The sequence below is a fragment of the Puntigrus tetrazona genome, chromosome 1 (genome assembly GCF_018831695.1).
Source record: "Puntigrus tetrazona isolate hp1 chromosome 1, ASM1883169v1, whole genome shotgun sequence".
NCBI classification, from domain to species: domain Eukaryota; kingdom Metazoa; phylum Chordata; class Actinopteri; order Cypriniformes; family Cyprinidae; genus Puntigrus; species Puntigrus tetrazona.
In genome coordinates, this window is record NC_056699.1 from 13,267,961 (window position 1) to 13,286,249 (window position 18,289).

Genomic DNA, 18,289 nt, shown 5'->3' on the forward strand with positions numbered 1-18,289 from the left:
ATTTGATGTAATCAAAGCAAGGTCACATTCAGAAGGCTTCAAGTTTTACACTAATTCTTGTTTCGTGTGCAGCTAAAGATGTTTTTGAAGACGACCCAGGTGGGACTTGAACCCACAATCCCCAGCTCCGGAGGCTGATGCCTTATCCATTAGGCCACTGGGCCCTTTTTTCTCTTTAAGTAAACTGCCAGTTCGAAGATAATTGTCTATCGCATGCAAGTAAACTTTCATCCTTTAAGCATCACAACGCTTGGTTCTGTGCTTAGTCCTATGTACATTTGTTATGGCTATATTGTAATTTTAAACTAATCACTATAGATTTTTTGTAGTTCTGCCAAATTAACCTCAAAGAACAGCCTCAAATATGACCCAGATGGGACTCGAACCCACAATCCTCAGCTCCGAAGGCTGATGCCTTATCCATTAGGCCACTGGGCCCTTATTTGACTTTATCCAAGTGCATTCACAGATAGCAATATGTAAGCTAAACTGGAAAAGCTTTAAGAAAACGGCCATTTCGAAGCTAATTGTCTGTAAATGCGCAAGTAAAAACTTTTATCATCACAACGCTTGGTTCTGTGCTTAGTTCTATGTACATTTGTTATGGCTATATTGTAATTTTGAACTAATCACTATTGATTTTTTTGGTTCTGCCAACTTAAACTCAATGAACTGCCTCAAATATGACCCAGATGGGACTCGAACCCACAATCCTCAGGCTCCGAAGGCTGATGCCTTATCCATTAGGCCACTGGGCCCTTATTTGTCTTTATCCAAGTGCATTCACAGATAGCAATATGTAAGCTAAACTGGGAAAGCTTTAAGAAAACGGTCATTTGAAGCTAATTGTCTGTCGCATGCAAGTAAACTTTCAACCTTTAAGCATCACAAGGCTTGGTTCTGTGCTTAGTCCTATGTATATTTGTAATGGCTATATTGTAATTTTGAAGTAATCACTATAGATTTTTTCTGGTTCTGCCAACTTAAACTCAAAGAACAGCCTCAAATATGACCCAGATGGGACTCGAACCCACAATCCTCAGCTCCGAAGGCTGATGCCTTATCCATTAGGCCACTGGGCCCTTTATTTGTCTTTATCCAAGTGCATTCACAGATAGCAAGATGTAAGCTAAACTGGAAAAGCTTTAAGAAAACGGCCATTTCGAAGCTAATTGTCTATCGCATGCAAGTAAACATTCATCCTTTAAGCATCACAACACTTGGTTCTGTGCTTAGTCCTATGTACATTTGTTATTGCTATATTGTAATTTTGAACTAATCACTATAGATTTTTTTCTAGTTCTGCCAAATTAACCTCAAAGAACAGCCTCAAATATGACCCAGATGGGACTCGAACCCACAATCCTCAGCTCCGAAGGCTGATGCCTTATCCATTAGGCCACTGGGCCCTTTAGTTGTCTTATCCCAAGTGCATTCACAGATAGCAAGATGTAAGCTAAACTGGAAAAGCTTTAAGAAAACGGCCAGTTCGAAGCTAATTATCTGTCGCATTCAGGTAAACTTTTACCCTTTAAGCATCACAAAGCTCTGTTCTTTGCTAAGTCCTATGTACATTTGTTATGACTATTTTGCAACTATCAGCTTATCACTATAGATTTTTTTTGTGCACCCAACTGAAACTCAAAGAACAGCCTCAAAGATGACCAAGATGGGCTTCAAACCTACAGGCCTCATCTCTGAAGGCTTATCTGTCGGGACACTAGGATTTGGTGGCCCTTGCATTCACTGAACAATTTGATGTAATCAAAGCAAGGTCACATTCAGAAGGCTTCAAGTTTTACACTAATTCTTGTTTCGTGTGCAGCTAAAGATGTTTTTTGAAGACGACCCAGGTGGGACTTGAACCCACAATCCCCAGCTCCGGAGGCTGATGCCTTATCCATTAGGCCACTGGGCCCTTTTTTCTCTTTAAGTAAACTGCCAGTTCGAAGCTAATTGTCTATCGCATGCGAGTAAACTTTCATCCTTTAAGCATCACAACGCTTGGTTCTGTGCTTAGTCCTATGTACATTTGTTATGGCTATATTGTAATTTTGAACTAATCACTATAGATTTTTTTTGGTTCTGCCAACTTAAACTCAATGAACTGCCTCAAATATGACCCAGATGGGACTCGAACCCACACAATCCTCAGCTCCGAAGGCTGATGCCTTATCCATTAGGCCACTGGGTCCTAATTTGTCCTTATCCAAGTGCATTCACAGATAGCAATATGTAAGCTAAACTGGAAAAGCTTCAAGAAAACGGCCATTTCGAAGCTAATTGTCTATCGCATGCAAGTAAACTTTCATCCTTTAAGCATCACAACGCTTGGTTCTGTGCTTAGTCCTATGTACATTTGTTATGGCTATATTGTAATTTTGAACTAATCACTATTGATTTTTTGGTTCTGCCAACTTAAACTCAAAGAACTGCCTCAAATATGACCCAGATGGGACTCGAACCCACAATCCTCAGCTCCGAAGGCTGATGCCTTATCCATTAGGCCACTGGGCCCTTTAGTTTCTCTTATCCCAAGTGCATTCACAGATAGCAAGATGTAAGCTAAACTGGAAAAGCTTTAAGAAAACGGCCATTTGAAGCTAATTATCTGTCGCATTCAGGTAAACTTTTACCCTTTAAGCATCACAAAGCTCTGTTCTTTGCTAAGTCCTATGTACATTTGTTATGACTATTTTGCAACTATCAGCTTATCACTATAGATTTTTTTGTGCACCCAACTGAAACTCAAAGAACAGCCTCAAAGATGACCAAGATGGGCTTCAAACCTACAGGCCTCATCTCTGAAGGCTTATCTGTCGGGACACTAGGATTTGGTGGCCCTTGCATTACAGACAATTTGATGTAATCAAAGCAAGGTCACATTCAGAAGGCTTCAAGTTTTACACTAATTCTTGATAGTGTGCAGCTGTATGATTTTTTTTGAAGACGACCCAGGTGGGACTTGAACCCACAATCCCCAGCTCCGGAGGCTGATGCCTTATCCATTAGGCCACTGGGCCCATTTAAGTAAACTGCCAGTTCGAAGATAATTGTCTATCGCATGCAAGTAAACTTTCATCCTTTAAGCATCATCAAACGCTTGGTTCTGTGCTTAGTCCTATGTACATTTGTTATGGCTATATTGTAATTTTGAACTAATCACTATAGATTTTTTCTAGTTCTGCCAAATTAACCTCAAAGAACAGCCTCAAATATGACCCAGATGGGACTCGAACCCACAATCCTCAGCTCCGAAGGCTGATGCCTTATCCATTAGGCCACTGGGCCCTTTAGTTGACTCTTATCCAAGTGCATTCACAGATAGCAAGATGTAAGCTAAACTGGAAAAGCTTTAAGAAAACGGCCAGTTCGAAGCTAATTATCTGTCGCATTCAGGTAAACTTTTACCCTTTAAGCATCACAAAGCTCTGTTCTTTGCTAAGTCCTATGTACATTTGTTATGACTATTTTGCAACTATCAGCTTATCACTATAGATTTTTTTGTTCACCCAACTGAAACTCAAAGAACAGCCTCAAAGATGACCAAGATGGGACTTCAAACCTACAGGCCTCATCTCTGAAGGCTTATCTGTCGGGACACTAGGATTTGGTGGCCCTTGCATTCACAGACAATTTGATGTAATCAAAGCAAGGTCACATTCAGAAGGCTTCAAGTTTTACACTAATTCTTGTTTATGCAGCTAAAGATGTTTTTGAAGACGACCCAGGTGGGACTTGAACCCACAATCCCCAGCCCGGAGGCTGATGCTTATCCATTAGGCCACTGGGCCCTTTTTTCTCTTTAAGTAAACTGCCAGTTCGAAGCTAATTGTCTATCGCATGCAAGTAAACTTTCATCCTTTAAGCATCACAACGCTTGGTTCTGTGCTTAGTCCTATGTACATTTGTTATGGCTGTATTGTAATTTTGAACTAATCACTATAGATTTTTTGTAGTTCTGCCAACTTAAACTCAAAAGAACTGCCTCAAATATGACCCAGATGGGACTCGAACCCACAATCCTCAGCTCCAAAGGCTGATGCCTTATCCATTAGGCCACTGGGTCCTAATTTGTCCTTATCCAAGTGCATTCACAGATAGCAATATGTAAGCTAAACTGGAAAAGCTTCAAGAAAACGGCCATTTCGAAGCTAATTGTCTATCGCATGCAAGTAAACTTTCATCATCACAATGCTTGGTTCTGTGCTTAGTCCTATGTACATTTGTTATGGCTATATTGTAATTTTGAACTAATCACTATTGATTTTTTTGGTTCTGCCAACTTAAACTCAAAGAACAGCCTCAAATATGACCCAGATGGGACTCGAACCCACAATCCTCAGCTCCGAAGGCTGATGCCTTATCCATTAGGCCACTGGGCCCTTTAGTTGTCTTTATCCAAGTGCATTCACAGATAGCAAGATGTAAGCTAAACTGGGAAAGCTTTAAGAAAACGGCCATTTCGAAGCTAATTGTCTATCGCATGCAAGTAAACTTTCAACCTTTAAGCATCACAATGCTTGGTTCTGTGCTTAGTCCTATGTACATTTGTTATGGCTATATTGTAATTTTGAACTAATCACTATTGATTTTTTTTGGTTCTGCCAACTTAAACTCAAAGAACAGCCTCAAATATGACCCAGATGGGACTCGAACCCACAATCCTCAGCTCGAAGGCTGATGCCTTATCCATTAGGCCACTGGGCCCTTATTTGACTTTATCCAAGTGCATTCACAGATAGCAATATGTAAGATAAACTGGAAAAGCTTTAAGAAAACGGCCATTTCAAGCTAATTGTCTGTCGCACGCAAGTAAACAACCTTTATCATCACAACGCTTGGTTCTGTGCTTAGTTCTATGTACATTTGTTATGGCTATATTGTAATTTTGAACTAATCACTATTGATTTTTTTTGGTTCTGCCAACTTAAACTCAAAGAACTGCCTCAAATATGACCCAGATGGGACTCGAACCCACAATCCTCAGCTCAGAAGGCTGATGCCTTATCCATTAGGCCACTGGGCCCTAATTTGTCTTTATCCAAGTGCATTTACAGATAGCAATATGTAAGCTAAACTGGGAAAGCTTTAAGAAAACGGTCATTTGAAGCTAATTGTCTGTCGCATGCAAGTAAACTTTCAACCTTTAAGCATCACAAGGCTTGGTTCTGTGCTTAGTCCTATGTATATTTGTAATGGCTATATTGTAATTTTGAAGTAATCACTATAGATTTTTTCTAGTTCTGCCAAATTAACCTCAAAGAACAGCCTCAAATATGACCCAGATGGGACTCGAACCCACAATCCTCAGCTCCGAAGGCTGATGCCTTATCCATTAGGCCACTGGGCCCTTTAGTTCTCTTATCCCAAGTGCATTCACAGATAGCAAGATGTAAGCTAAACTGGAAAAGCTTTAAGAAAACGGCCAGTTCGAAGCTAATTATCTGTCGCATTCAGGTAAACTTTTACCCTTTAAGCATCACAAAGCTCTGTTCTTTGCTAAGTCCTATGTACATTTGTTATGACTATTTTGCAACTATCAGCTTATCACTATAGATTTTTTTGTGCACCCAACTGAAACTCAAAGAACAGCCTCAAAGATGACCAAGATGGGCTTCAAACCTACAGGCCTCATCTCTGAAGGCTTATCTGTCGGGACACTAGGATTTGGTGGCCCTTGCATTCACAGACAATTTGATGTAATCAAAGCAAGGTCACATTCAGAAGGCTTCAAGTTTTACACTAATTCTTGTTTCGTGTGCAGCTAAAGATGTTTTTTGAAGACGACCCAGGTGGGACTTGAACCCACAATCCCCAGCTCCGGAGGCTGATGCCTTATCCATTAGGCCACTGGGCCTTTTTTCTCTTTAAGTAAACTGCCAGTTCGAAGATAATTGTCTATCGCATGCAAGTAAACTTTCATCCTTTAAGCATCACAACGCTTGGTTCTGTGCTTAGTTCTATGTACATTTGTTATGGCTATATTGTAATTTTGAACTAATCACTATTGATTTTTTTTGGTTCTGCCAACTTAAACTCAATGAACTGCCTCAAATATGACCCAGATGGGACTCGAACCCACAATCCTCAGCTCCGAAGGCTGATGCCTTATCCATTAGGCCACTGGGCCCTTATTTATCTTTATCCAAGTGCATTCACAGATAGCAATATGTAAGCTAAACTGGAAAAGCTTTAAGAAAACGGCCATTTGAAGCTAATTGTCTATCGCATGCAAGTAAACTTCATCCATCATCACAATGCTTGGTTCTGTGCTTAGTCCTATGTACATTTGTTACTGCTATATTGTAATTTTGAACTAATCACTATTGATTTTTTTGGTTCTGCCAACTTAAACTCAAAGAACAGCCTCAAATATGACCCAGATGGGACTCGAACCCACAATCCTCAGCTCGAAGGCTGATGCCTTATCCATTAGGCCACTGGGCCCTTTATTTGTCTTATCCAAGTGCATTCACAGATAGCAAAGATGTAAGCTAAACTGGAAAAGCTTTAAGAAAACGGCCATTTCGAAGCTAATTGTCTATCGCATGCAAGTAAACATTCATCCTTTAAGCATCACAACATTTGGTTCTGTGCTTAGTCCTATGTACATTTGTTATTGCTTTATTGTAATTTTGAACTAATCACTATAGATTTTTTCTAGTTCTGCCAAATTAAACTCAAAGAACAGCCTCAAATATGACCCAGATGGGACTCGAACCCACAATCTCTCAGTCCGAAGGCTGATGCCTTATCCATTAGGCCACTGGGCCCTTTTTCTCTGCATTTAAGTAAACTGTAAGCTAAACTCGAAGATAATTGTCTATCGCATGCAAGTAAACTTTCATCCTTATGGCAGCTTGGTTCTGTGCTTAGTTCTGTGCTTAGTTCTATGTACATTTGTTATGGCTATATTGTAATTTTGAACTAATCACTATTGATTTTTTTGGTTCTGCCAACTTAAACTCAAAGAACTGCCTCAAATATGACCCAGATGGGACTCAGAACCCACAATCCTCAGCTCCGAAGGCTGATGCCTTATCCATTAGGCCACTGGGCCCTTATTTGTCTTTATCCAAGTGCATTCACAGATAGCAATATGTAAGCTAAACTGGGAAAGCTTTAAGAAAACGGTCATTTCGAAGCTAATTGTCTGTCGCATGCAAGTAAACTTTCAACCTTTAAGCATCACAAGGCTTGGTTCTGTGCTTAGTCCTATGTATATTTGTAATGGCTATATTGTAATTTTGAAGTAATCACTATAGATTTTTTCTGGTTCTGCCAACTTAAACTCAAAGAACAGCCTCAAATATGACCCAGATGGGACTCGAACCCACAATCCTCAGCTCCGAAGGCTGATGCCTTATCCATTAGGCCACTGGGCCCTTTAGTTGTCTTATCCCAAGTGCATTCACAGATAGCAAGATGTAAGCTAAACTGGAAAAGCTTTAAGAAAACGGCCATTTCGAAGCTAATTGTCTATCGCATGCAAGTAAACATTCATCCTTTAAGCATCACAACATTTGGTTCTGTGCTTAGTCCTATGTACATTTGTTATTGCTTATATTGTAATTTTGAACTAATCACTATAGATTTTTTCTAGTTCTGCCAAATTAACCTCAAAGAACAGCCTCAAATATGACCCAGATGGGACTCGAACCCACAATCCTCAGCTCCGAAGGCTGATGCCTTATCCATTAGGCCACTGGGCCCTTTAGTTGTCTTATCCCAAGTGCATTCACAGATAGCAAGATGTAAGCTAAACTGGAAAAGCTTTAAGAAAACGGCCAGTTCGAAGCTAATTATCTGTCGCATTCAGGTAAACTTTTACCCTTTAAGCATCACAAAGCTCTGTTCTTTGCTAAGTCCTATGTACATTTGTTATGACTATTTTGCAACTATCAGCTTATCACTATAGATTTTTTTTGTGCACCCAACTGAAACTCAAAGAACAGCCTCAAAGATGACCAAGATGGGCTTCAAACCTACAGGCCTCATCTCTGAAGGCTTATCTGTCGGGACACTAGGATTTGGTGGCCCTTGCATTCACAGACAATTTGATGTAATCAAAGCAAGGTCACATTCAGAAGGCTTCAAGTTTTACACTAATTCTTGTTTCGTGTGCAGCTAAAGATGTTTTTGAAGACGACCCAGGTGGGACTTGAACCCACAATCCCCAGCCCGGAGGCTGATGCCTTATCCATTAGGCCACTGGGCCCTTTTTCTCTTTAAGTAAACTGCCAGTTCGAAGATAATTGTCTATCGCATGCAAGTAAACTTTCATCCTTTAAGCATCACAACGCTTGGTTCTGTGCTTAGTCCTATGTACATTTGTTATGGCTATATTGTAATTTTAAACTAATCACTATAGATTTTTTGTAGTTCTGCCAAATTAACCTCAAAGAACATCCTCAAATATGACCCAGATGGGACTCGAACCCACAATCCTCAGCTCTGAAGGCTGATGCCTTATCCATTAGGCCACTGGGCCCTTATTTGACTTTATCCAAGTGCATTCACAGATAGCAATATGTAAGATAAACTGGAAAAGCTTTAAGAAAACGGCCATTTCGAAGCTAATTGTCCGTCAAATGCAAGTAAGTAAACTTTTATCATCACAACGCTTGGTTCTGTGCTTAGTTCTATGTACATTTGTTATGGCTATATTGTAATTTTGAACTAATCACTATTGATTTTTTTTGGTTCTGCCAACTTAAACTCAATGAACTGCCTCAAATATGACCCAGATGGGACTCGAACCCACAATCCTCAGCTCCGAAGGCTGATGCCTTATCCATTAGGCCACTGGGCCCTTATTTGACTTTATCCAAGTGCATTCACAGATAGCAATATGTAAGATAAACTGGAAAAGCTTTAAGAAAACGGCCATTTGAAGCTAATTGTACGTCGCATGCAAGTAAACTTTTTTATCATCACAACGCTTGGTTCTGTGCTTAGTTCTATGTACATTTGTTATGGCTATATTGTAATTTTGAACTAATCACTATTGATTTTTTTTTGTTCTGCCAACTTAAACTCAATGAACTGCCTCAAATATGACCCAGATGGGACTCGAACCCACAATCCTCAGCTCCGAAGGCTGATGCCTTATCCATTAGGCCACTGGGCCCTAATTTGTCTTTACCCAAGTGCATTTACAGATAGCAATATGTAAGCTAAACTGGGAAAGCTTTAAGAAAACGGTCATTTCGAAGCTAATTGTCTGTCGCATGCAAGTAAACTTTCAACCTTTAAGCATCACAAGGCTTGGTTCTGTGCTTAGTCCTATGTATATTTGTAATGGCTATATTGTAATTTTGAAGTAATCACTATAGATTTTTTCTGGTTCTGCCAACTTAAACTCAAAGAACAGCCTCAAATATGACCCAGATGGGACTCGAACCCACAATCCTCAGCTCCGAAGGCTGATGCCTTATCCATTAGGCCACTGGGCCCTTTAGTTGTCTTATCCCAAGTGCATTCACAGATAGCAAGATGTAAGCTAAACTGGAAAAGCTTTAAGAAAACGGCCAGTTCGAAGCTAATTATCTGTCGCATTCAGGTAAACTTTTACCCTTTAAGCATCACAAAGCTCTGTTCTTTGCTAAGTCCTATGTACATTTGTTATGACTATTTTGCAACTATCAGCTTATCACTATAGATTTTTTTTTTTGTGCACCCAACTGAAACTCAAAGAACAGCCTCAAAGATGACCAAGATGGGCTTCAAACCTACAGGCCTCATCTCTGAAGGCTTATCTGTCGGGACACTAGGATTTGGTGGCCCTTGCATTCACAGACAAGTTGATGTAATCAAAGCAAGGTCACATTCAGAAGGCTTCAAGTTTTACACTAATTCTTGTTTCGTGTGCAGCTAAAGATGTTTTTTGAAGACGACCCAGGTGGGACTTGAACCCACAATCCCCAGCCCGGAGGCTGATGCCTTATCCATTAGGCCACTGGGCCCTTTTTTCTTTAAGTAAACTGCCAGTTCGAAGATAATTGTCTATCGCATGCAAGTAAACTTCCATCCTTTAAGCATCACAACGCTTGGTTCTGTGCTTAGTCCTATGTACATTTGTTATGGCTATATTGTAATTTTAAACTAATCACTATAGATTTTTTGTAGTTCTGCCAACTTAAACTCAATGAACTGCCTCAAATATGACCCAGATGGGACTCGAACCCACAATCCTCAGCTCCGAAGGCTGATGCCTTATCCATTAGGCCACTGGGCCCTTATTTGTCTTTATCCAAGTGCATTCACAGATAGCAATATGTAAGCTAAACTGGGAAAGCTTTAAGAAAACGGTCATTTCGAAGCTAATTGTCTGTCGCATGCAAGTAAACTTTCAACCTTTAAGCATCACAAGGCTTGGTTCTGTGCTTAGTCCTATGTATATTTGTAATGGCTATATTGTAATTTTGAAGTAATCACTATAGATTTTTTCTGGTTCTGCCAACTTAAACTCAAAGAACAGCCTCAAATATGACCCAGATGGGACTCGAACCCACAATCCTCAGCTCCGAAGGCTGATGCCTTATCCATTAGGCCACTGGGCCCTTTAGTTGTCTTATCCCAAGTGCATTCACAGATAGCAAGATGTAAGCTAAACTGGAAAAGCTTTAAGAAAACGGCCATTTCGAAGCTAATTGTCTATCGCATGCAAGTAAACATTCATCCTTTAAGCATCACAACATTTGGTTCTGTGCTTAGTCCTATGTACATTTGTTATTGCTTTATTGTAATTTTGAACTAATCACTATAGATTTTTTCTAGTTCTGCCAAATTAACCTCAAAGAACAGCCTCAAATATGACCCAGATGGGACTCGAACCCACAATCCTCAGCTCCAAAGGCTGATGCCTTATCCATTAGGCCACTGGACCCTTTAGTTGTCTTATCTCAAGTGCATTCACAGATAGCAAGATGTAAGCTAAACTGGAAAAGCTTTAAGAAAAAGGCCAGTTCGAAGCTAATTATCTGTCGCATTCAGGTAAACTTTTACCCTTTAAGCATCACAAAGCTCTGTTCTTTGCTAAGTCCTATGTACATTTGTTATGACTATTTTGCAACTATCAGCTTATCACTATAGATTTTTTTTGTGCACCCAACTGAAACTCAAAGAACAGCCTCAAAGATGACCAAGATGGGCTTCAAACCTACAGGCCTCATCTCTGAAGGCTTATCTGTCGGGACACTAGGATTTGGTGGCCCTTGCATTCACAGACAATTTGATGTAATCAAAGCAAGGTCACATTCAGAAGGCTTCAAGTTTTACACTAATTCTTGTTTCGTGTGCAGCTAAAGATGTTTTTGAAGACGACCCAGGTGGGACTTGAACCCACAATCCCCAGCCCGGAGGCTGATGCCTTATCCATTAGGCCACTGGGCCCTTTTTTTCTCTTTAAGTAAACTGCCAGTTCGAAGATAATTGTCTATCGCATGCAAGTAAACTTTCATCCTTTAAGCATCACAACGCTTGGTTCTGTGCTTAGTCCTATGTACATTTGTTATGGCTATATTGTAATTTTAAACTAATCACTATAGATTTTTTGTAGTTCTGCCAAATTAACCTCAAAGAACAGCCTCAAATATGACCCAGATGGGACTCGAACCCACAATCCTCAGCTCCGAAGGCTGATGCCTTATCCATTAGGCCACTGGGCCCTTATTTGACTTTATCCAAGTGCATTCACAGATAGCAATATGTAAGATAAACTGGAAAAGCTTTTAAGAAAACGGCCATTTCTAAGATAATTGTCCGTCGTACGCACGTAAACTTTTATCATCACAACGCTTGGTTCTGTGCTTAGTTCTATGTACATTTGTTATGGCTATATTGTAATTTTGAACTAATCACTATTGATTTTTTTGGTTCTGCCAACTTAAACTCAATGAACTGCCTCAAATATGACCCAGATGGGACTCGAACCCACAATCCTCAGCTCCGAAGGCTGATGCCTTATCCATTAGGCCACTGGGCCCTTATTTGACTTTATCCAAGTGCATTCACAGATAGCAATATGTAAGATAAACTGGAAAAGCTTTAAGAAAACGGCCATTTCTGAAGCTAATTGTCCGTCGCATGCACGTAAAAGTAAACTTTTATCATCACAACGCTTGGTTCTGTGCTTAGTTCTATGTACATTTGTTATGGCTATATTGTAATTTTGAACTAATCACTATTGATTTTTTTGGTTCTGCCAACTTAAACTCAAAGAACTGCCTCAAATATGACCCAGATGGGACTCGAACCCACAATCCTCAGCTCGAAGGCTGATGCCTTATCCATTAGGCCACTGGGCCCTAATTTGTCTTTACCCAAGTGCATTTACAGATAGCAATATGTAAGCTAAACTGGGAAAGCTTTAAGAAAACGGTCATTTCGAAGCTAATTGTCTGTCGCATGCAAGTAAACTTTCAACCTTTAAGCATCACAAGGCTTGGTTCTGTGCTTAGTCCTATGTATATTTGTAATGGCTATATTGTAATTTTGAAGTAATCACTATAGATTTTTTCTAGTTCTGCCAAATTAACCTCAAAGAACAGCCTCAAATATGACCCAGATGGGACTCGAACCCACAATCCTCAGCTCCGAAGGCTGATGCCTTATCCATTAGGCCACTGGGCCCTTTAGTTCTCTTATCCCAAGTGCATTCACAGATAGCAAGATGTAAGCTAAACTGGAAAAGCTTTAAGAAAACGGCCAGTTCGAAGCTAATTATCTGTCGCATTCCGGTAAACTTTTACCCTTTAAGCATCACAAAGCTCTGTTCTTTGCTAAGTCCTATGTACATTTGTTATGACTATTTTGCAACTATCAGCTTATCACTATAGATTTTTTTGTGCACCCAACTGAAACTCAAAGAACAGCCTCAAAGATGACCAAGATGGGCTTCAAACCTACAGGCCTCATCTCTGAAGGCTTATCTGTCGGGACACTAGGATTTGGTGGCCCTTGCATTCACAGACAATTTGATGTAATCAAAGCAAGGTCACATTCAGAAGGCTTCAAGTTTTACACTAATTCTTGTTTCGTGTGCAGCTAAAGACGTTTTTTTGAAGACGACCCAGGTGGAACTTGAACCCACAATCCCCAGCCGGAGGCTGATGCCTTATCCATTAGGCCACTGGGCCCTTTTTTCTCTTTAAGTAAACTGCCAGTTCGAAGATAATTGTCTATCGCATGCAAGTAAACTTTCATCCTTTAAGCATCACAACGCTTGGTTCTGTGCTTAGTCCTATGTACATTTGTTATGGCTATATTGTAATTTTGAACTAATCACTATTGATTTTCTTTGGTTCTGCCAACTTAAACTCAATGAACTGCCTCAAATATGACCCAGATGGGACTCGAACCCACAATCCTCAGCTCCGAAGGCTGATGCCTTATCCATTAGGCCACTGGGCCCTTATTTGTCTTTATCCAAGTGCATTCACAGATAGCAATATGTAAGCTAAACTGGGAAAGCTTTAAGAAAACGGTCATTTCGAAGCTAATTGTCTGTCGCATGCAAGTAAACTTTCAACCTTTAAGCATCACAAGGCTTGGTTCTGTGCTTAGTCCTATGTATATTTGTAATGGCTATATTGTAATTTTGAAGTAATCACTATAGATTTTTTCTGGTTCTGCCAACTTAAACTCAATGAACTGCCTCAAATATGACCCAGATGGGACTCGAACCCACAATCCTCAGCTCCGAAGGCTGATGCCTTATCCATTAGGCCACTGGGCCCTTATTTGACTTTATCCAAGTGCATTCACAGATAGCAATATGTAAGCTAAACTGGAAAAGCTTTAAGAAAACGGCCATTTCAAGCTAATTGTCTGTCGCATGCAATAAAAGTAAACTTTTATCATCACAACGCTTGGTTCTGTGCTTAGTTCTATGTACATTTGTTATGGCTATATTGTAATTTTGAACTAATCACTATTGATTTTTTTGGTTCTGCCAACTTAAACTCAATGAACTGCCTCAAATATGACCCAGATGGGACTCGAACCCACAATCCTCAGCTCGAAGGCTGATGCCTTATCCATTAGGCCACTGGGCCCTTATTTGACTTTATCCAAGTGCATTCACAGATAGCAATATGTAAGCTAAACTGGAAAAGCTTTAAGAAAACGGTCATTTCGAAGCTAATTGTCTGTCGCATGCAAGTAAACTTTCAACCTTTAAGCATCACAAGGCTTGGTTCTGTGCTTAGTCCTATGTATATTTGTAATGGCTATATTGTAATTTTGAAGTAATCACTATAGATTTTTTCTGGTTCTGCCAACTTAAACTCAAAGAACAGCCTCAAATATGACCCAGATGGGACTCGAACCCACAATCCTCAGCTCCGAAGGCTGATGCCTTATCCATTAGGCCACTGGGCCCTTATTTGACTTTATCCAAGTGCATTCACAGATAGCAATATGTAAGCTAAACTGGAAAAGCTTTAAGAAAACGGTCATTTAAGAAAAGCTAATTGTCTGTCGCATGCAAGTAAACTTTCAACCTTTAAGCATCACAAGGCTTGGTTCTGTGCTTAGTCCTATGTATATTTGTAATGGCTATATTGTAATTTTGAACTAATCACTATTGATTTTTTCTGGTTCTGCCAACTTAAACTCAAAGTACAGCCTCAAATATGACCCAGATGGGACTCGAACCCACAATCCTCAGCTCGAAGGCTGATGCCTTATCCATTAGGCCACTGGGCCCTTATTTGACTTTATCCAAGTGCATTCACAGATAGCAATATGTAAGCTAAACTGGAAAAGCTTTAAGAAAACGGCCATTTGAAGCTAATTGTCTGTCGCATGCAAGTAAACTTTCAACCTTTATCATCACAACGCTTGGTTCTGTGCTTAGTTCTATGTACATTTGTTATGGCTATATTATAATTTTGAACTAATCACTATTGATTTTTTTTGGTTCTGCCAACTTAAACTCAAAGAACTGCCTCAAATATGACCCAGATGGGACTCAACCCACAATCCTCAGCTCCGAAGGCTGATGCCTTATCCATTAGGCCACTGGGCCCTTATTTGTCTTTATCCAAGTGCATTCACAGATAGCAATATGTAAGCTAAACTGGGAAAGCTTTAAGAAAACGGTCATTTCGAAGCTAATTGTCTGTCGCATGCAAGTAAACTTTCAACCTTTAAGCATCACAACACTTGATTCTGTGCTTAGTCCTATGTACATTTGTTATTGCTATATTGTAATTTTGAACTAATCACTATAGATTTTTTTCTAGTTCTGCCAAATTAACCTCAAAGAACAGCCTCAAATATGACCCAGATGGGACTCGAACCCACAATCCTCAGCTCCGAAGGCTGATGCCTTATCCATTAGGCCACTGGGCCCTTTAGTTGTCTTATCCCAAGTGCATTCACAGATAGCAAGATGTAAGCTAAACTGGAAAAGCTTTAAGAAAACGGCCAGTTCGAAGCTAATTATCTGTCGCATTCCGGTAAACTTTTACCCTTTAAGCATCACAAAGCTCTGTTCTTTGCTAAGTCCTATGTACATTTGTTATGACTATTTTGCAACTATCAGCTTATCACTATAGATTTTTTTGTGCACCCAACTGAAACTCAAAGAACAGCCTCAAAGATGACCAAGATGGGCTTCAAACCTACAGGCCTCATCTCTGAAGGCTTATCTGTCGGGACACTAGGATTTGGTGGCCCTTGCATTCACAGACAACTTGATGTAATCAAAGCAAGGTCACATTCAGAAGGCTTCAAGTTTTACACTAATTCTTGTTTCGTGTGCAGCTAAAGACGTTTTTTGAAGACGACCCAGGTGGGACTTGAACCCACAATCCCCAGCCCGGAGGCTGATGCCTTATCCATTAGGCCACTGGGCCCTTTTTTCTTTTAAGTAAACTGCCAGTTCGAAGATAATTGTCTATCGCATGCAAGTAAACTTTCATCCTTTAAGCATCACAACGCTTGGTAATTGTCCGTCGTACGCAAGTAAACTTTTATCATCACAACGCTTGGTTCTGTGCTTAGTTCTATGTACATTTGTTATGGCTATATTGTAATTTTGAACTAATCACTATTGATTTTTTTTGGTTCTGCCAAATTAAACTCAATGAACTGCCTCAAATATGACCCAGATGGGACTCGAACCCACAATCCTCAGCTCCGAAGGCTGATGCCTTATCCATTAGGCCACTGGGCCCTTATTTGACTTTATCCAAGTGCATTCACAGATAGCAATATGTAAGCTAAACTGGAAAAGCTTTAAGAAAACGGCCATTTCGAAGCTAATTGTCTGTCGTACGCAAGTAAACTTTTATCATCACAACGCTTGGTTCTGTGCTTAGTTCTATGTACATTTGTTATGGCTATATTGTAATTTTGAACTAATCACTATTGATTTTTTTTGGTTCTGCCAACTTAAACTCAAAGAACTGCCTCAAATATGACCCAGATGGGACTCGAACCCACAATCCTCAGCTCCGAAGGCTGATGCCTTATCCATTAGGCCACTGGGCCCTTATTTGTCTTTATCCAAGTGCATTCACAGATAGCAATATGTAAGCTAAACTGGGAAAGCTTTAAGAAAACGGTCATTTGAAGCTAATTGTCTGTCGCATGCAAGTAAACTTTCAACCTTTAAGCATCACAAGGCTTGGTTCTGTGCTTAGTCCTATGTATATTTGTAATGGCTATATTGTAATTTTGAAGTAATCACTATAGATTTTTTCTGGTTCTGCCAACTTAAACTCAAAGAACAGCCTCAAATATGACCCAGATGGGACTCGAACCCACAATCCTCAGCTCCGAAGGCTGATGCCTTATCCATTAGGCCACTGGGCCCTTTAGTTGTCTTATCCCAAGTGCATTCACAGATAGCAAGATGTAAGCTAAACTGGAAAAGCTTTAAGAAAACGGCCATTTCAAGCTAATTGTCTATCGCATGCAAGTAAACATTCATCCTTTAAGCATCACAACACTTGGTTCTGTGCTTAGTCCTATGTACATTTGTTATTGCTATATTGTAATTTTGAACTAATCACTGTAGATTTTTTACTAGTTCTGCCAAATTAACCTCAAAGAACAGCCTCAAATATGACCCAGATGGGACTCGAACCCACAATCCTCAGCTCGAAGGCTGATGCCTTATCCATTAGGCCACTGGGCCCTTTAGTTGTCTTATCCCAGGTGCATTCACAGATAGCAAGATGTAAGCTAAACTGGAAAAGCTTTAAGAAAACGGCCAGTTTGAAGCTAATTATCTGTCGCATTCAAGTAAACTTTTACCCTTTAAGCATCACAAAGCTCTGTTCTTTGCTAAGTCCTATGTACATTTGTTATGACTATTTTGCAACTATCAGCTTATCACTATAGATTTTTTTTGTGCACCCAACTGAAACTCAAAGAACAGCCTCAAAGATGACCCAGATGGGACTCAAACCCACAGGCCTCATCTCTGAAGGCTGATGCCTTATCCATTAGGCCACTGGGCCCTTATTTGACTTTATCCAAGTGCATTCACAGATAGCAATATGTAAGATAAACTGGAAAAGCTTTAAGAAGGCTTCAAGCTAATTGTCCGTCACTAATAAACTTTTATCATCACAACGCTTGGTTCTGTGCTTAGTTCTATGTACATTTGTTATGGCTACATTGTAATTTTGAACTAATCACTATTGATTTTTTTTGGTTCTGCCAACTTAAACTCAATGAACTGCCTCAAATATGACCCAGATGGGACTCGAACCCACAATCCTCAGCTCCGAAGGCTGATGCCTTATCCATTAGGCCACTGGCCACTGGGCCCTTTTTTTGTCTTTATCCAAGTGCATTCACAGATAGCAATATGTAAGCTAAACTGGGAAAGCTTTAAGATCACGGTCATTTGAAGCTAATTGTCTGTCGCATGCAAGTAAACTTTCAACCTTTAAGCATCACAAGGCTTGGTTCTGTGCTTAGTCCTATGTATATTTGTAATGGCTATATTGTAATTTTGAACTAATCACTATAGATTTTTTCTGGTTCTGCCAACTTAAACTCAAAGAACAGCCTCAAATATGACCCAGATGGGACTCGAACCCACAATCCTCAGCTCCGAAGGCTGATGCCTTATCCATTAGGCCACTGGGCCCTTATTTGACTTTATCCAAGTGCATTCACAGATAGCAATATGTAAGCTAAACTGGAAAAGCTTTAAGAAAACGGCCATTTCGAAGCTAATTGTCTGTCGTACGCAAGTAAACTTTTATCATCACAACGCTTGGTTCTGTGCTTAGTTCTATGTACATTTGTTATGGCTATATTG

At 40.0% G+C, this 18,289-nt stretch overlaps 34 non-coding genes across 34 annotated transcripts; all 34 read right to left on the bottom strand.

Annotated features, from left to right (window-relative positions):
- Positions 1-91: 91 nt before the first annotated feature.
- Positions 92-164, bottom strand: trnar-ccg. The gene has a single exon. It is a non-coding gene; the product is annotated as a tRNA-Arg (tRNA).
- A 201-nt stretch (positions 165-365) lies between these two features.
- Positions 366-438, bottom strand: trnar-ucg. The gene has a single exon. It is a non-coding gene; the product is annotated as a tRNA-Arg (tRNA).
- A 571-nt stretch (positions 439-1,009) lies between these two features.
- On the bottom strand, positions 1,010-1,082 carry trnar-ucg. The gene has a single exon. It is a non-coding gene; the product is annotated as a tRNA-Arg (tRNA).
- A 254-nt stretch (positions 1,083-1,336) lies between these two features.
- trnar-ucg lies at positions 1,337-1,409 on the bottom strand. Its single transcript has one exon. It is a non-coding gene; the product is annotated as a tRNA-Arg (tRNA).
- A 436-nt stretch (positions 1,410-1,845) lies between these two features.
- trnar-ccg lies at positions 1,846-1,918 on the bottom strand. Its single transcript has one exon. It is a non-coding gene; the product is annotated as a tRNA-Arg (tRNA).
- A 201-nt stretch (positions 1,919-2,119) lies between these two features.
- On the bottom strand, positions 2,120-2,194 carry trnar-ucg. The gene has a single exon. It is a non-coding gene; the product is annotated as a tRNA-Arg (tRNA).
- A 250-nt stretch (positions 2,195-2,444) lies between these two features.
- Positions 2,445-2,517, bottom strand: trnar-ucg. Its single transcript has one exon. It is a non-coding gene; the product is annotated as a tRNA-Arg (tRNA).
- Positions 2,518-2,950: 433 nt separating this feature from the next.
- trnar-ccg lies at positions 2,951-3,023 on the bottom strand. Its single transcript has one exon. It is a non-coding gene; the product is annotated as a tRNA-Arg (tRNA).
- A 195-nt stretch (positions 3,024-3,218) lies between these two features.
- On the bottom strand, positions 3,219-3,291 carry trnar-ucg. The gene has a single exon. It is a non-coding gene; the product is annotated as a tRNA-Arg (tRNA).
- Positions 3,292-3,996: 705 nt separating this feature from the next.
- Positions 3,997-4,069, bottom strand: trnaq-uug. Its single transcript has one exon. It is a non-coding gene; the product is annotated as a tRNA-Gln (tRNA).
- A 243-nt stretch (positions 4,070-4,312) lies between these two features.
- trnar-ucg lies at positions 4,313-4,385 on the bottom strand. Its single transcript has one exon. It is a non-coding gene; the product is annotated as a tRNA-Arg (tRNA).
- A 571-nt stretch (positions 4,386-4,956) lies between these two features.
- trnar-ucu lies at positions 4,957-5,029 on the bottom strand. Its single transcript has one exon. It is a non-coding gene; the product is annotated as a tRNA-Arg (tRNA).
- Positions 5,030-5,280: 251 nt separating this feature from the next.
- trnar-ucg lies at positions 5,281-5,353 on the bottom strand. Its single transcript has one exon. It is a non-coding gene; the product is annotated as a tRNA-Arg (tRNA).
- A 434-nt stretch (positions 5,354-5,787) lies between these two features.
- trnar-ccg lies at positions 5,788-5,860 on the bottom strand. Its single transcript has one exon. It is a non-coding gene; the product is annotated as a tRNA-Arg (tRNA).
- Positions 5,861-6,060: 200 nt separating this feature from the next.
- Positions 6,061-6,133, bottom strand: trnar-ucg. Its single transcript has one exon. It is a non-coding gene; the product is annotated as a tRNA-Arg (tRNA).
- A 1,182-nt stretch (positions 6,134-7,315) lies between these two features.
- On the bottom strand, positions 7,316-7,388 carry trnar-ucg. Its single transcript has one exon. It is a non-coding gene; the product is annotated as a tRNA-Arg (tRNA).
- A 254-nt stretch (positions 7,389-7,642) lies between these two features.
- Positions 7,643-7,715, bottom strand: trnar-ucg. Its single transcript has one exon. It is a non-coding gene; the product is annotated as a tRNA-Arg (tRNA).
- Positions 7,716-8,742: 1,027 nt separating this feature from the next.
- Positions 8,743-8,815, bottom strand: trnar-ucg. Its single transcript has one exon. It is a non-coding gene; the product is annotated as a tRNA-Arg (tRNA).
- Positions 8,816-9,060: 245 nt separating this feature from the next.
- Positions 9,061-9,133, bottom strand: trnar-ucg. Its single transcript has one exon. It is a non-coding gene; the product is annotated as a tRNA-Arg (tRNA).
- A 252-nt stretch (positions 9,134-9,385) lies between these two features.
- Positions 9,386-9,458, bottom strand: trnar-ucg. The gene has a single exon. It is a non-coding gene; the product is annotated as a tRNA-Arg (tRNA).
- A 709-nt stretch (positions 9,459-10,167) lies between these two features.
- Positions 10,168-10,240, bottom strand: trnar-ucg. Its single transcript has one exon. It is a non-coding gene; the product is annotated as a tRNA-Arg (tRNA).
- A 252-nt stretch (positions 10,241-10,492) lies between these two features.
- Positions 10,493-10,565, bottom strand: trnar-ucg. The gene has a single exon. It is a non-coding gene; the product is annotated as a tRNA-Arg (tRNA).
- A 253-nt stretch (positions 10,566-10,818) lies between these two features.
- trnaq-uug lies at positions 10,819-10,891 on the bottom strand. Its single transcript has one exon. It is a non-coding gene; the product is annotated as a tRNA-Gln (tRNA).
- Positions 10,892-11,599: 708 nt separating this feature from the next.
- trnar-ucg lies at positions 11,600-11,672 on the bottom strand. The gene has a single exon. It is a non-coding gene; the product is annotated as a tRNA-Arg (tRNA).
- A 244-nt stretch (positions 11,673-11,916) lies between these two features.
- trnar-ucg lies at positions 11,917-11,989 on the bottom strand. The gene has a single exon. It is a non-coding gene; the product is annotated as a tRNA-Arg (tRNA).
- Positions 11,990-12,563: 574 nt separating this feature from the next.
- On the bottom strand, positions 12,564-12,636 carry trnar-ucg. The gene has a single exon. It is a non-coding gene; the product is annotated as a tRNA-Arg (tRNA).
- Positions 12,637-13,343: 707 nt separating this feature from the next.
- trnar-ucg lies at positions 13,344-13,416 on the bottom strand. The gene has a single exon. It is a non-coding gene; the product is annotated as a tRNA-Arg (tRNA).
- A 252-nt stretch (positions 13,417-13,668) lies between these two features.
- trnar-ucg lies at positions 13,669-13,741 on the bottom strand. Its single transcript has one exon. It is a non-coding gene; the product is annotated as a tRNA-Arg (tRNA).
- Positions 13,742-14,312: 571 nt separating this feature from the next.
- On the bottom strand, positions 14,313-14,385 carry trnar-ucg. The gene has a single exon. It is a non-coding gene; the product is annotated as a tRNA-Arg (tRNA).
- Positions 14,386-15,287: 902 nt separating this feature from the next.
- Positions 15,288-15,360, bottom strand: trnar-ucg. The gene has a single exon. It is a non-coding gene; the product is annotated as a tRNA-Arg (tRNA).
- Positions 15,361-16,113: 753 nt separating this feature from the next.
- Positions 16,114-16,186, bottom strand: trnar-ucg. The gene has a single exon. It is a non-coding gene; the product is annotated as a tRNA-Arg (tRNA).
- A 244-nt stretch (positions 16,187-16,430) lies between these two features.
- Positions 16,431-16,503, bottom strand: trnar-ucg. The gene has a single exon. It is a non-coding gene; the product is annotated as a tRNA-Arg (tRNA).
- A 251-nt stretch (positions 16,504-16,754) lies between these two features.
- Positions 16,755-16,827, bottom strand: trnar-ucg. The gene has a single exon. It is a non-coding gene; the product is annotated as a tRNA-Arg (tRNA).
- A 1,215-nt stretch (positions 16,828-18,042) lies between these two features.
- On the bottom strand, positions 18,043-18,115 carry trnar-ucg. The gene has a single exon. It is a non-coding gene; the product is annotated as a tRNA-Arg (tRNA).
- Positions 18,116-18,289: the final 174 nt, after the last annotated feature.